Here is a 15600-nt window from a genome sequence, read left to right as displayed (position 1 = left end):
CAGGCAAGGTGTCCTTGGTTATCTCTAATCTGTGCACTGCAGTTTAGGGACTAGTGTTCTCATTATACAGAGATGGAGACTGAGAATGTGGACTTTCCTGGTGGTCCAGTGACTAAGAATTCGCCTGCCAATGCAGGGGACACCCTTCGATCCTGATTCCAGAAGATCCTGCAGGGCAACTAAACCTGTGCACCCCAACTACTGAAGCCCACACACCCTAGAGCCCCTTTCCCACAAAAAGAGAAGCCACCACAGTGAAAAGCCAGCGCACTGTAGTGAGGAGTAGCCCACACTCACCACAGCTAGAGAAAACCCGCAGGAAGCAACAAAGACCCAGCACCGTCAAAAATAAAAGTAAAATTTTAAATTAAAAATAAAAGAAAGAAACTGAGTCTAGAGCAGGTAGCCTGACCTGAGTGATACAGCCAACACTTTGCTTAGCACTAGCAGCTCGATTCTTCCTCTCCAGGAGGCCCTGTGTGTTCTCCCTCTAGGATGGGACCCTGGGCTCTACTTGGTCTCAGCTGCCTTTCCTCCTTCCCTCTCCACTGTGCTCAGCGAAGGGTGCTCTACTACCAGTATCCCGAATGGTCCCTCAGGAATTCTCACCTCCACACCGCCCCGCTGGGGGTGGGTGTGTGCTGTCTGTATCTGTCCCTTTCTGTGTCTCATTTGTTTTATTTCCAAGGTGGGGAGACAGAGAGGAAGAGATCATCTCCTTTACCGGGCTGATGCAGGGTGATTAGAGACCTTGCTTCTTAGTGCTTAACTGCCTCCCAGTTTAGAGAAGGGACTCATATTAGAGCCCCTATCGGAGGCACCCCCAGCATAGCTTTGTTGCAGGCTTACAGGTTTCTGAAAAAACACAGAGGAGACAAACATCATAGCCCTTGTCCCCCGAGAGGCAGTGATAGGTATGGCAGAGGCACAGTCAGTCTCAGCCTCTGGATAACTCTGTTCCATGTGGATGATGGCACAGTGCCCAAGTGCCACCATCTCAGAACCCTACTGGGTGCTTGCTTGTTAAAACAGACTCTAAATCACAGACACAGTCCGTGATAGAAGCCCAAGGTATTCCCAGGCTCCCAGTGATTCTGATGTTTACGGAAATTGCACAATCTTTGCCTTAGGGCATGGGTTTTGGATCAGAACCATTTGGATTGAAATCCCAGCTTTGGGCAGGTTGCCTAACTTCCTTGAGCTTCAATTCTCTTCTATTGTGAAATCATAATAAGAGTGTCTCCCAAGACACAGAGAAGAAACAGAAAGAACATACTTTGTTTGCGGCAGCCAAAGAGTTCTTCAAAGTTGCCCTTCCTTGCAGAATTTGAGAGGTGGTAAGTATTCAAGGAATAACTTGGATTCACTCTTATAAACCAGGCAAAATTGAGAAAATCGATTGATGAGGTCATCACAGGTGAAGGAGAGTGACTAGAGCAAAACTCTTCCTAATTCTAAGCAACCAGTCAACACATCTGTAGTGAGCATCTGCTGGGATTCAACATGACAGAGGAATCAAAGTTCTTACCTATAGAACTCAATTTTAGTTACAGAGATGAGGCAAAAACATACAAGTTTAAGTCAAATAAAAAGTAACTAAAAGAACAAGACAGTCATCCAAAGATGTCCCATGTTCACGGATTCATTCACCACGTGTATTCATTAATTGCCTCTGGTATACTATGGACTAGACGGGAAACCAAGATACAAGGTTGAATAATATGGTCCTTCCCTCAAGGTATTTACGGTCTAGAGAAGGAGATTGATGAGCAAATCAATGCTCATGATTAATTCAGTCTCTTCTGGCTCTGAGTATTGAGGAAGGCTAAGTTTCACAGTATTTGAAATACTTCCTTCAGGGCCTGGGAGATCATCTCTAATACTCGAAGCAAGAAGATTAGTCAAGGTCTGGTTTCCCACCTCAGAGCATTCAGAGTTTCAGACCCAATTTCTAGAGCCAACAATACTATGTAAACCACATCAGAATAATGGTGACAGGCAGTTTTGAAATTCCGTAGCTGTGAGGGTGAAGCCACAAGCAAATCTGTTCAAAATGGCTAATCAAAATCCAAGGAAAGGGGAAACATGGAGAACAACTAGCCCACCTATAATGATCCCAATAGTGTGCAGAGGCAAAGACATAACTAGAGATGAGGGAATTTCATCATGTCCACATTTTCTGCAAAAACTCAAGGCTTGGTTCCTTGAGGGCAGGAATAGCACCTGTTGGTTTACCATTCCGTAGCCAGCACCTATCAGAGTGGATCACATTAGGTATCAAATAAACATCTGTTGAAAGAATGAACAATGAAGTTGTCCAGATCTGAGAAAGCAAAGTGGCCAATAGGCAGTCAACCATCAGACCAATGGATTGGTAGCAGACAGCTCTTTTTAGAGTCCAAGCTTCCCTGGTAGACCTGTGTATCCAACTGTCTACTTGTTAACTCCTCTGTGATGTCTCAACATCACCTCAGTCTCCAGATGTGTGACTTTTCCTTGCTCATGCTTTTGTGCAGCTGCATAGCTCAATGAATGCCACCACTCTATGTCTAACTGTACAAACCAGAAACTAAGGACATATTAGTTCACGTTATTTCTCTCCTTATCACCAATCCATCCCTCAGTGCTATCTATTTACTTCCTAAAATTCCCTGAAACGTATCCCCTGCCATTTCTCTGATCCAAGCTTCCATCTTTCTCCTGGCCTAATACAGTTCCCTTCTGGCTCATCTACCCATGTCTCCCGTCCCTAGCATCTCTTCACCTTGCTCCTCTCTCTACCTTCAACATTCTCTTTTCCCACATCCACTAACTCTTTCTCATCCAGTAGATCTCAGAGACATGTGCCCTCTCCTTCTGGATTATGCCATGAACTCTAACATACTTCTCTCCTGTGGCATGTGTCACAGTTGCAATTTTACAGTCTACTGTCCAGAGGCCAGCAGGTGGCTCTTCTCCTAGAGTGGTCATGAATGTTTACTCACACGCCTGATAGTAGGATGGTAGAAGGGATGCAGTCCCCATAGTAGGAACTGAGTTAAGGCTAAAGTCTTTTTTGAAAGGAGGGAGGGAGAGAAAACAATCATTTTGCACTCCCAGTAGTTTTGAGAGTTAAGAAAGGAGTGAGTCCCTGGCCTCTGATAGATTTGGCTTAGAGAAGGTGGTCGGTCCCATCAGTGAGAAAAGCGGGCTCAGGGGGGACGAGGGGAGGATGGGGCTGGTGCACACAGGAAAAGACAGTCACCTGAAAAGTAGCTCCAGCTGACTGTTGTCTGGTAGGAACACCTGTACGCAGGTCTAATTTTATTTTTTCAAAAGAAATTTCAAATCAAAATTAATTTAGAAATAATAAAAAGAAAAATTCCAGAGCCAAACAAAATGTGCCTGTATTTAGGGTTTTGCAAGCAGACACTAGCTTGTCACCTGTATGTTAGAGTACTCCTGTTCCCTCCCTGCCCCAACCCTACACAACCTCAGAATTAATTCCTCCTCCATCCTCCAAGGATCTCCCCGTAAACCAGACCGGCTCTGGCTGCCAGTGAGCACGGCATTAAGTTCCTTAACTTCATCCTGCATGGGTTCTCCCCACTCAGCCCTCCCTTCTTCTTCCTGATCCTCCCCAGCAAATGACACTCAACTCAGTTCTCAAAGACCAACCTGGTAGAAATGAGTCCCCCTGCACCATGAAGCCAATATCTGCAAATACTACCACCCAGCCATCCTCTAAACCCACTTGCAGGGGTGCTGCTGCTTACAACAGGGGCACCCAGATGGTGCCCACTTCAGGAGGTGGGAGTCAACAGCAAATGAGAAAGGGGTGAGGCTCCATACTTCTGATGCCCTTCAGCCACTTACTGATTTGTTCTCTCTGGGTGTCCTAAGCCCTCCCTTTGTTCTCCTCTCCTCCCCATCGGTGAAGATGGTACCCCCAGTCACCAAGGTGGACCCTTTTTCTATTATATTCTATTATAAGATATTCCTTTGTACATGGAAATCCTGCCTGGAGAATTCTACGGACAGAGGGGCCTGGTGGGCCATAGTTCACTGGATTGCAAAGAGTTGGACAGGACTGAGCAACTAGCACATACACACACAAGACATTGAACATGTTTCCCTGTGCTATACAGTAAATCCTTGTTGTTTATCTATATGTAGTGTGTATCTGTTAAATAGCTAGCATATTTAAAAGCAGAGACATTACTTTGCCAACAAAGGTCCGTCTAGTCAAGGCTATGGTTTTTCCAGTGGTCATGTATGGATGTGAGAGTTGGATGATAAAGAAAGCTGAGCGCCGAAGAATTGATGCTTTTGAACTGTGGTGTTGGAGAAGACTCTTGAGAGTCCCTTGGACTGCAAGGAGATCTAACCAGTCCATCTGAAAGGAGATCAGTCCTGGGTGTTCATTGGAAGGACTGATGTTGAAGCTGAAACTCCAATACTTTGGCCACCTGATAGGGAGAACCAACTCATTGGAAAAGACCCTGATGCTGGGAAGGATTGGGAGCAGGAGGAGAAGGGGACGACAGAGGATGAGATGGCTGGATGGCATCACCGACTTGATGGACATGAGTTTGGGTAAACTCTGGGAGTTGATGATGGACAGGGAGGCCTGGCACGCTGCAATTCATGGGGTCGCAAAGAGTCGGACACGACTGAGCAACTGAACTGAACTGAATACTCCTTGAAACCACAGCTATCTCCAACAAGTTTTCAACCCCGTTGGTTTCACAGTGTACCAGTCCAGTGAAGTCAACTCTGCATCTGTTAATCCCAAACTCCTAATTTATCCCATCTTCCTGCTTTTCCTTTGGTAACCTTAAGTTTGATTTCCATGTCTCTGCATCTATTTCTGTTCTGTAAATAAGTTCATCTGCACTATTATCTAGATTCCACATATAAGTGATATCATATGATATGTCTTTCTCTGTCTGACTAACTTCACTTAGTATGATAAACTGTAGGTCCATATGTATTACTACAAATAGCATTATTTTATTCTTTTTCATGCCTGAGTAATATTCCTGTGTGTGTGTGTGTGTGTGTGTGTGTACACCACATCTTCATCTTCTTCATCCATTCATCTGTTGATGAACATTTAGGGTGATTTTGTGTCTTGACTATTATAAATAATGCCCCTATGAATATAGGGGTGCATGCATCTTCTCAAATTAGAGTTTTCTCTACATGTGTGTCCAGGAGTAGGATTGCTGGATCATATGGTAGCTCTCCTTTTAGTGTTTTAAGGAACCTCCGTACTATTCTCTGTAGTGGCTATACCAATTTACATTTCCCACCAACAGTGTAGGGAGGTTCCCTTTTCTCTACACCCTTTCCAATATTTGTTACTTGAAGACTTTTTAATGACGGCCTTTCTGACCAGTGTGAGCTAGTATCTCATTGTAGTTTTGATTTGCATTTCTTGAAAAATTAACGATGTTGAGCATCTTTCCATGTGCCTGTTGTCCATCTGTGTGTCTTTTTTGGAGAAATGTCTGTTTAGGTCTTCTGCCCATTTTTTGATTGGGCTTTTTTGCAGTTGTTGAGTGGTATGAGCTCAAACCTGACTCTTCTGACAAGCCACACTGAAATAGCGGCTCACCAAGTCCATGGATTCCATCCCTCAAGATGTCCCAAATCCATGTCCTTTTCTGTGTTCTCCTTCTCAAGGCTACAATCCATTTGCCTCGATGACGACTATCATTACGCAGATGCTCTCACCTCCTCCAGTCTTCCCCCCACCTCATCCCTCACGATGCTGTCTGAGCAATCTTCCGAAAACATAAATCTGATCACAATATCCTGCTCAAAGTCTCCCAGTGACTCCCAATCATCTTTCAAAATATAATCCAGACCATTCAGCATAGCCCAGCCGTATCCTGCCCCAGAGGTCTCACCTTAGCCATGTCCCCAGGGCTGCTGGCATTTCCCCAGAGCATGCCCAAGCTCCCTCTGGCCTCCACATCATCCCACCTGATAGTCTAGCTGCCTCCAAAGTCCTTTTCCTGCCCTCCTTGTCAGCGTGATAATGCCTATTTGTCCTTTCACATATGGGTAAGATGTCTGATTCTGCAGAAAGCCTCTCCTAACTCCAGAACCCCATTCACCTCTCCCTGCTTCCTTCGTTACAGGGTGACATTGGATATTGTCATCAGATTACTTATCCTGTGAACACTCTGTGCATCTCCTGCTAGAGACTGTGAGGGATTCCAAGGCAGGGACCACATCTTAGACACACACTGGAAGCTCAGTGCCTAGCACAGAATAGGGGTTTTCTGTAGGTGTGCTGAATAATTGAAACATCCCAGCTTCTGCATTGTGCCTGGGGCTGCCTAATTCCAAACAGCCCCTTCCTCAGCACACAGGGCTTATTTTTAGCATTAGAAGTTTATCTCCTGGTGAAATTTGGTGCCAGCTGTGGTCACCTGTTTGATTGCTCTCTGAGTTTTGCCTTTAACTAGAAATTAATTTGGATTGCTTAAGCTTTCCTTGCCCAGCGGAGAAACTCCGGCTGGGTAAATCCAAAGCTCCTGGCAATTTTACTTATTCTGTTTAATCTCTTTCTCTCATGCGCCAACTCCAATTTTGTGCTTTCTGGCTTCCTTCTCTCTCAAAGCCTGTTTTTAATCTGCTATCTCTTGACCCTTTGCAGATGGTGATTTACCTTAGATCTTCACCTTCCCACCTGCCCATCTCAGAGAAACTGAGGCCTATCCTGCTAAGGAAGTCAGCCACATCTCTTGGGAGCTCTGGAGCAGCTCTAAGATTGGAAACCAGAAGTGAGATTCCTGAACACTAGTCCACTCCCCTCTCAGCCCCAGACCATGCCTTGATGCTTAAGAATGTCAGGGATCTTAAAGACCAATTCTTTGGCTAGAAGTTCTGACCATCAGCAAAGTGGGCACAGAGAATGGTAAAGGGGGGGATGAACATAGAACCCAACGCTCACTAAGCCATATTGTTGATATTAATAAGAACATGTCCTCCCCTACTTGGGGTCTCCTAGTGGTTTATGCCTAATGAGGAATGTTTCCACTTCCCCCACTGACCCAAGAACCCTGCTTTACACCCAGCTATCTCATTCTTAAGGCCTCCTTTCCCCTGATCTCCCTCCCCAACCCCCATCAATCTCCTGTCCTGTTCTCTTGACAAGAGTCCAGTCACACCTCACACAGACTCCGAAAGCAAGACCGGCATATCTCTGTTGAGAAAGTTTGCAAAACACTAAAGGAGGGCTACGGTGGTGGTAGGGGAGGGAGGCACCTACTGCTCCCACACGGGACTCAGAATCTTCCAGGTGCTTTAGAGAAACCAAGGACAAAAATCCATGGTGATATTTTCAGATCACTGAAAAGTTAAGGAATTTGCACCAAAGCACATAGGAACTAAAGCAGAGGAACCACCAGCTCCAGGTTTCACTGTTCCAACAGCAAATGATTTTGTACACAGAGGTTCATAACCTCTGCTACATTGCCCAGCAGAAAGTCCCTGTGAAATCAATGTTGCTATTCAGGGAGAAGGCTCTGCAATGTCAAGTCAGATTAGAACTCCCTCCTTTGAGCAACCAGCAGCTGTAAGACTTCCAGAGGAAATCCTGTGTGGCTACACTTGGTGATTTGACAACGGTTTACCTGGCACCTGCTGTAGCAGGGCACCATCTCCCTCACAAGGTAGGCCTGCTCTCAGGGAGCTCACAGTCTTGTGGGGAAGATGGCAGAGATGTAAAAAGCAGGGTGAGATTAACGTAAAAGATTGATTCGTTAAACTAAGTTCCTGGGTGTAAGATTATATAATCCTATGGCGTTCATAAAAAGCAGCCATCAAGCAAATCAGCCACCTTCTCATTATCACTGAAGTTCCTAAATCAATTTTAATTCTGAAAATAGAGAAATTCGAACTTCATGTTTGTCTGTAAGTATGCAATTTACCTTTGCTGGAATTAGCAGCAGGAGTCAGAATTTGTGAATTCTCCTTTCATTTATATTTAAAAGGGAGAAATCCAATTTACTCCAAAATCATTACTCATGATTAGATAGAACATGCCCCTTGCTCCAATCTACTTTTCAAGATTACAGGAAATTATGGAGGAAACATGTAAACTGTACTGACCACCAGCTCATACACAGTAGGAAAATGGAGAGAAAGTGGTCCCTTCTCACTTGCTGATACAAAAGTCATGATCATTGTATGCAAACCCAGCTATTAGGCAGGATTCTAATGAGTCCTCATCCCCTCCTCCCAAATCTCAGGAACAACAAATAAACCCCTCCAGCAAATTGTGACGAAGGAGGAAAAGCTAAGTGATAAAAATACTAACTTGAATTTGCACATGTGACACAGTTCCTTACAGTATCTTCTTAAAAGTTTCTTTTATCCTGAACCTTTGTTTGCCTAATTCTCATCCCTTTTCATTTTCAGCATCTAACTCTTCTGGGAGTAAAGAGGCATTTCTACTGATGTGCTAGATCAGTGAACCGAAAAGAGGGTGAAAATCAGTGGACTTGATTCGGCAGCACCTATTAAATGTTCAAAATGTTCACACCTTTTGACTCTAAAATAACACTTCTAGGAATGTGCTCAAAGGAAATAGTCAACAATGAGTATAAATATGTATCTGCAAATGTTGTTTAAAATAATTTAAAAATGGAAAACAAATGTTCAAAGATGTTGGCTTTAAGTATACTATGATATGCCTATACATTGAACTGAAAGTGATGTAGACGCTACAATGAAAAAAGAATAATAGATTTTTCTATATAAAAATATGAACATTTTCTATGGCAAAAATAACATTTACAATGTCAGAAGACAAAGGGGTAAGTTATTTGCAATGTACATGACAGGCAAACTAAATTACTTAATGCAAAAAGAATTCTTTTTAAAATCAATAAGAGTGAAAAGATACTGTCTCACACAATTAAAGAAATGTAAACTGTGTTAGCAAGAGAGTTCCAGAAAAACATCTATTTCTGCTTTATTGACTATGCCAAAGCCTTTGACTGTGTGGACCACAATAAACTGTGGAAAATTCTGAAAGAGATGGGAATACCAGACCATCTGAGCTGCCTTTTGAGAAACCTGTATGCAGGTCAGGAAGCAACAGTTAGAAATGGACATGGAACAACAGATTGGTTCCAAATAGGAAAAGGAGTACGTCAAGGCTGTAATATTGTCACCCTGCTTTTTAACTTATATGCAGAATACATCATGAGAAACGCTGGGCTGGAAGAAACACAAGCTGGAATCAAGATTGCCGGGAGAAATATCAATAACCTCAGATATGCAGATGACACCACCCTTATGGCAGAAAGTGAAGAGGAACTAAAAAGTCTCTTGATGAAAGTGAGAGAGGAGAGTGAAAAAGTCGGCTTAAAGCTCCATGTTCAGAAAACTAAGATCATGACATCTGGTCCCATCACTTCATGGGAAATAGATGGGGAAACAGTAGAAACAGTGTCAGACTTTATTTTTTTGGGCTCCAAAATCACTGCTGATGCTGACTGCAGCCATGAAATTAAAAGATGCTTCTTCCTTGGAAGGAAAGTTATGACCAACCTAGACAGCATATTAAAAAGCAGAGACATTACTTTGCCAACAAAGGTCCATCTAGTCAAGGCTATGCTTTTTCCAGTGGTCATGTATGGATGTGAGAGTTGGACGGTGAAGAAAGCTGAGCACCAAAGAATTGATGCTTTTGAACTGTGGTGTTGGAGAAGACTCTTGAGAGTCCCTTGGACTGCAAGGAGATCCAACCCATCCATCCTAAAGGAGATCAGTCCTGGGTGTTCATTGGAAGGACTGATGTTGAAGCTGAAACTCCAATACTTTGGCCGCCTCATTCGAAGAGTTGACTCATTGGAAAAGACCCTGATGCTGGGAAGGATTGGGGGCAGAAGGAGAAGGGGACGACAGAGGATGAGATGGCTGGATGGCATCACCGACTCAATGGACATGAGTTTGGGTAAACTCCGGGAGTTGGTGATGGACAGGGAGGCCTGGTGTGCTGCGATTCATGGGGTCGCAAAGAGTCGGACACTACTGAGCGACTGAACTGAACTGAACTGAACTGAAACTGTGTTAGTAGCTAAACTCATTTTTTCATCTATAATATGGGCAAAGTCCTATAATAACCCCAGTAAGAAAAAAAAAAAGTTCTCATTCGTCTCATCTCTGGTGGTGGTTTAGTCACTAAGTCGTGTTTGACTCTTGGGACTCCATGGACTGTAGCCTGCTGGGCTCCTCTGTCCATGGAATTCTCCAGGCAAGAATACTGTAGTGGGCTGCCATTTCCTTCTCCAGGGGATCTTCCAGACCCAGGAATCGAACCTGGGTCTCCTGCATTGCAGGCAGATTCTTTACTGACTGAGCTACAAGGGTAGCCTATTCATCTCTGGTGGAAGTGTAAATTTGAAGGATGATTTGATAATCTACCAAAATTTTAAATTCTTATATATTAAATTCTTTAAGTATTTCCTTATTATATATAAGGGTATTTATAGCAATGTTGTTGGTAATATCAAATAACTAGAACAAAATAAATAAATTATGGTACATTTCTAATGGAATCCTACGATGTTGTTAGGCAGAAGGAAGTAACTCCGTATACACATCAGAAAAAAACACCCAAGATATACTGATAGACTGATTGCTAAGTGAACACAGAAAGGTGAAGAATATTAAGTATAAATAATGTCATTCAGGCTTCCCCGATGGTTCAGCAGTAAAGAATCCACTTTTGATGCAGGAGATGTAGGTTCAATCCCTGCATCAGGAAGATCCCTTGGAGAAAAGCATGGCAACCCACTCCAGTTTTCTTGCCTGGAGAATCCCATGGACACAGGAGCCTAGCAGGCTACTTTCCATGGGGTCACAGAGTTGAATACGACTGAGCACACACACTACACTAATGTCATTTATTATATGTACAGATTTTTTCACATAAGCATAGAAAACATCTTAAAAGATATGAAAGACGTAAATAGTAGAAACTTCTAAACAATAGAACTAAAGAGAAGAGAGATTTTATACTTTATTTCATATCAATCCGAACTGTTGAATTTTTTCTTTTCATGGGTATGTATTATTCTTATAATTTTAAAAAACTAGCTTGAACCATTAGTTGAATCTGATTAATCGCCTCTGCTATGGGAATGATTTAGACACTGGGGCTACAGTGGTGAGTTGGTATCTCTAATTAAGAGACAGTCAAACTAGATTATCTCTTCTCAAGTAGTAAATAATCACATGAAATGAAAGGGAATGTTGCAATAGGGAAGGGAAACCACAGCAATAGAAAGATGTTCTGACTTGAACGTCTTCGAGATTGTAAGTCAAGCAGAAAAGGATTTTCCATTTTTTGGGTTTTCTTGGCCAAGCAGTGCAGTCTGTGGGATCCTAGTTCACCCAGACCAGGTATAGAAACCACAGCCCCTGCAGTGGAGTCATGGAAACTTAACCACTGGACCACCAGGGAAGTCCCAAAGAACTAGGCTTGGGGGAGTGGCTGAGCAGTGGGTTGCCTCAGATAGCAGAGGAAGGGTGGTTTTTCTTTGGGGTCAGCCTATTTTCAGGAGGGGTCATGATGGAGGGGCTTCCAATGCCTGCAGTGTTAGCTCAGGCTGAGCATGAGTCAAAGTTCAGGGGGTTAGCGGGCAGCAAAAAATTTGGCCAAGACAAGTTAGCAAGTCAGCAGTATTTTGTCCAGGTACATCAGTGGGAGGGCTTCCTTGGTGGCTCAGATGGTGAAGAATCTGCCTACAGTGCAGAAGACCTGGGTTCAGTCCCTGGGTTGGGAAGATCTCCTGGAGAAGGGAATGGCTACCAACACTAGTATTCTTGCTTGGAGAAGTCCATGAACAGAGGAGCCTGGTGGGCTACAGTCCATGTGTCGTAAAGAGTCAGACATGACTGAGCAACTAATATTTTCACTTTTTACATCAGTGGGAACAAACAGTTCAACTAATCACTTATGAGACAAAGAACTGGGATTTCAAGAATTTGTGTCAGGCCATGTCACAGGAAAGCAAGGGAGTCACTCCTGAATCCCATCTAAGTCATATTTTTGATGGTGATTCTTTATTGTACATCATTTCCATTGCTGTTTTCCAGGAGAACAAGCCTCAAATAAAGTTAAGCATAGTCTAGGACGCAGTTCCTCAAAGAACTTTAATGGGGGGGAGCGGATTTAAGAGTTAAACAAGCAAATAAGTCAATAAATTAAATTTATACAACTGTCTTCAGTTGCTTTCAGACAGAAAGTGGCTCCTGATCCATGACAAGGACACATCAAGTCCACGGTTAAAATAATAGCTTTTCAGTTTCAGAAATGCATCTGTATCTGCCCAGGACCAGACTGAGAGATCACTATAACCAAACAGATGGCACTGAAATGGACCTGATTATGTACAAAGATGTAAGATTCATTACAGCTCAATGAGGGGAAGAAAGGATTACCCAATAAATGGTGTTGGGACAATTATCTGGCAATTTGGAGAAACAGTAATTTCAGAACCTCACTTTATGTTGTGCATTAAAATAAATTCCAATTGAGTGGAAGAGTTAAATGTGTTTTTTTAACATCAAAATCTCAGAAAAATAGGACTGAATATTTTGCCAACCTCTAGAGGAAAGATGATTTTATAGGCTTAGATGCAATACAAGGAATAAAAATGAGCAAGATCACTAAATTTGACTACAAAAGTGTAAAGTATAAAAGCAAACAGCCACCAAAAACTACTACAGCAAATGTAGCAAAGAGGCATTATTTGGTGTTTAAGACCTCACAAGTTTCGATCAAAAAAAAAAAATTAAGACTCTAAAAGAGAGAAGGAAAAAAAGACACTTGCAAAAGATGCAATGTAACTAGAAAACAAAGATTTGAGATGTTCTATTCCCATAGAATATAAATTAAAACATCAAGCTACCATTTCCTTTTTTAAATTAGCATAAATTTTAAAAACAATATCTCTGGGACTTCTGTTTCTGGTTAGGATGTAGAAAGTCACAATTGACTGGGGAGCCTGCCCTAGCAATGAGAACAAGCTAAGCCATGATTTCTTTTTCTTTTTTTTTTTTCTTTTGTAGCATGGTTTTAAAAACCATTAGAGGGACTTCCCTGGTGGTCGAGTGGCTAAGATTCCACATTCCCAGTGCAGGGGGCCCAGGTTTGATCCCTGGTCAGGAAACTAGATCCCACATGCCATAACTAAGAGTCCGCATGCCGCAACTGAAGATCCTGCATGTCACAACTAAGACCTAGGGCAGCAAAATAAATAAATATTAAAACCATTCGAGAGCTCAAGATGTAAAGAAACCTAAATAAACTAAGTTCCAGAAGCGACCAGATCTTCCTATGATAGAAGAGACCCATGGCTGCTCCTATCCTGGAAGAAGTGGCAGGAAGTGGGAGGAGTCTGCCACAGACTCCGGTGAAGAGCTATCAGCTAAACTTGTAACAACATTTAATGATTGTATGTGAGCTAATGTGATAGATCAGAATCCCAAAAAGATGCAGCCACAGAAGGAGTCAACACCCACCCACCTCCCAATGCTTTCACACAGGTCTCCATCAAGGACACAGAAATAATAGAATGAAGGCTAAGGACACGGCAGGAAAGCTGACAGAATACACTTGGGGCATGCAGGACCATCCCCAAGTGCAAGACCTGCTGGAGATTGGGAACAAAAGGGAGAGCTGAGAGAAATCCCCTCAAGGACACACTGCTTTCATCGTGTGCAGTGCAGTGACCCTCCTATAAACCAGACTTCTTAGCATAGCCTGACCCCAGGGGTCTCACCTCAGACAAGTCCCCAAGTATCCCCCCATGCTGTAGCCTTACAGGACTGCTGGCATCTTTTCAAAGCACGCTAAGCTTTATTGAGTTCATTTATTAGTTCTAACAGTTTTTTTGTGTGTGTGAAATCATGAGGATTTTCTGCATATAAGACCATGTCATCTGTGAACAGACATTATTTAGTTCTTCCTTCCTAATTTGGATGTCTTTTATTTCTTTTTCTTGCCTAATTGTTCTGGCTAGAACTTCTAGAACAATGTTGGATAGAAGTGGCAAGAGTGGTCATCTTTGCTTTATTCCAGATCTTAGAGGAAAAGCTTTCAGTTTCTTATCATTGAATATGATTTCTGTGGGTTTTTTGTATTATGGTCTTTATTGTGTTGTGTAAATTCCATCTCTATTTAATTTGTCAAGAGTTTTTATCATGAAAATGTGCTGAATTTTGTCACTTTTTCCTGTATCTGTAGAGATTGTTGTAGTTAAGTTGCTCAGTCATGTCCAACTCTTTGCGACCCCATGGACTGCAGCACACAAGGCTTCCCCGAGTTTGCTCAAACTCATGTCCATTGGTGATGCCATCCAACCATCTCATCCTCTGTCACTCCCTTCTTCTCCTGCTTTCAATTCTTCCTAGCATCAGGATCTTTTCTAATGAGTCTGCTTTTAGCATCAGGAGGCCAAATATTGGAGCTTCAGCTTCAGCATCAGTCCTTCCAATGAATATTCAGTGTTGATTTCCTTTAGGATTGACTGGCTTGATCTCCTTGCAATCCAAAGGACTTTCAAGAGTCTTGTGCAACACCACAGCTTGAAAGCATCAATTCTTTGGCATTCAGCCTTCTTTATGGTCCAACTCTCACATCCATATATGACTACTGGAAAAACTATAGCTTTGACTATGCAGACCTTTGTAAAGAGATTGCCATGTGATTTTTATCCTTCCTTCCTTAAATGTGTTGTATAATATTTATTGATTTGCATATGTTGAACCATCTTTGCATCCCAGGAATAAATTCCACTTGGTCATGGTATATGCTCTTTTTAATGTGCTGCTGAGTCTGATTTGCTAATAGTTTATTGAGGATCTACATCTATGTCCATCATGGTCCCTGACCTATAGTTTTCTCCTTTTGTGACACCTTTGTCTGGTTTTGGTATCGGCATAATGCTGGCCTTATAAAATGAGTTTCAAAATATTCCCTCTTTATTTATTTGAAGGAGAGTTTATGAAGGATTGGTATTGATTGTTCTTCAAATGTTTGGTAGAATTCACCTGTGAAGCCATCTGGTCCTGGATATAATAGCTCCAAATTTTAAACAACTCAAATGTTCACCATCTAAAGAATGGATAAACAAACTGGCATAGTCATTCAATAGAAAATTATTTAGCTGCAGGAAGAAATGAACCACCTATATGTACAAAAACATGGATGGGTCTCAAAAAATGTGTTCAACAACAGCAAAGTTAGACAAAAGAACACTATTATTCACATTTATATGAACTCTGAGAACAAGCAAAAAATTTCCTTGGGTGACAGACACATTCTATTATCTTATTTTGGGTGGTGGTTCGTGGTTTTAAAGTATACATCATCATCAAAACTCATCAAATCAAATTATAAAATATGTGCATTGCATTTTATACAACTTATACCTACCAAAAAATTTTAGTTATAATATATTTGACTGATGAGGGTGTAATAAAGTCAATACTCCTATAAATTGGACAATCATTTTAGAAATCTCTGTGGCAAAAATAATAAAGAATTCTAAAAAGTCCAAACATTTTAATTCAGTGATTTATTTAAGC

General features: G+C 42.1%; 1 long non-coding RNA gene across 1 annotated transcript; it reads left to right on the top strand.

The window, feature by feature from the left end:
• Positions 1–1290: 1290 nt before the first annotated feature.
• On the top strand, positions 1291–8662 carry LOC145523146 (uncharacterized). Its single transcript, XR_014066384.1, has 3 exons — positions 1291–1337; positions 6650–6776; positions 8416–8662. It is a non-coding gene; the product is annotated as an uncharacterized LOC145523146 (long non-coding RNA).
• The last annotated feature ends 6938 nt before the right edge of the window (positions 8663–15600 follow it).

The sequence above is a fragment of the Giraffa tippelskirchi genome, chromosome 10, assembly GCF_054371585.1.
Source record: "Giraffa tippelskirchi isolate mGirTip1 chromosome 10, T2T-mGirTip1v1.2.pri, whole genome shotgun sequence".
Lineage (NCBI taxonomy): Eukaryota > Metazoa > Chordata > Mammalia > Artiodactyla > Giraffidae > Giraffa > Giraffa tippelskirchi.
This window is presented reverse-complemented; position numbering and strand designations above follow the sequence as displayed.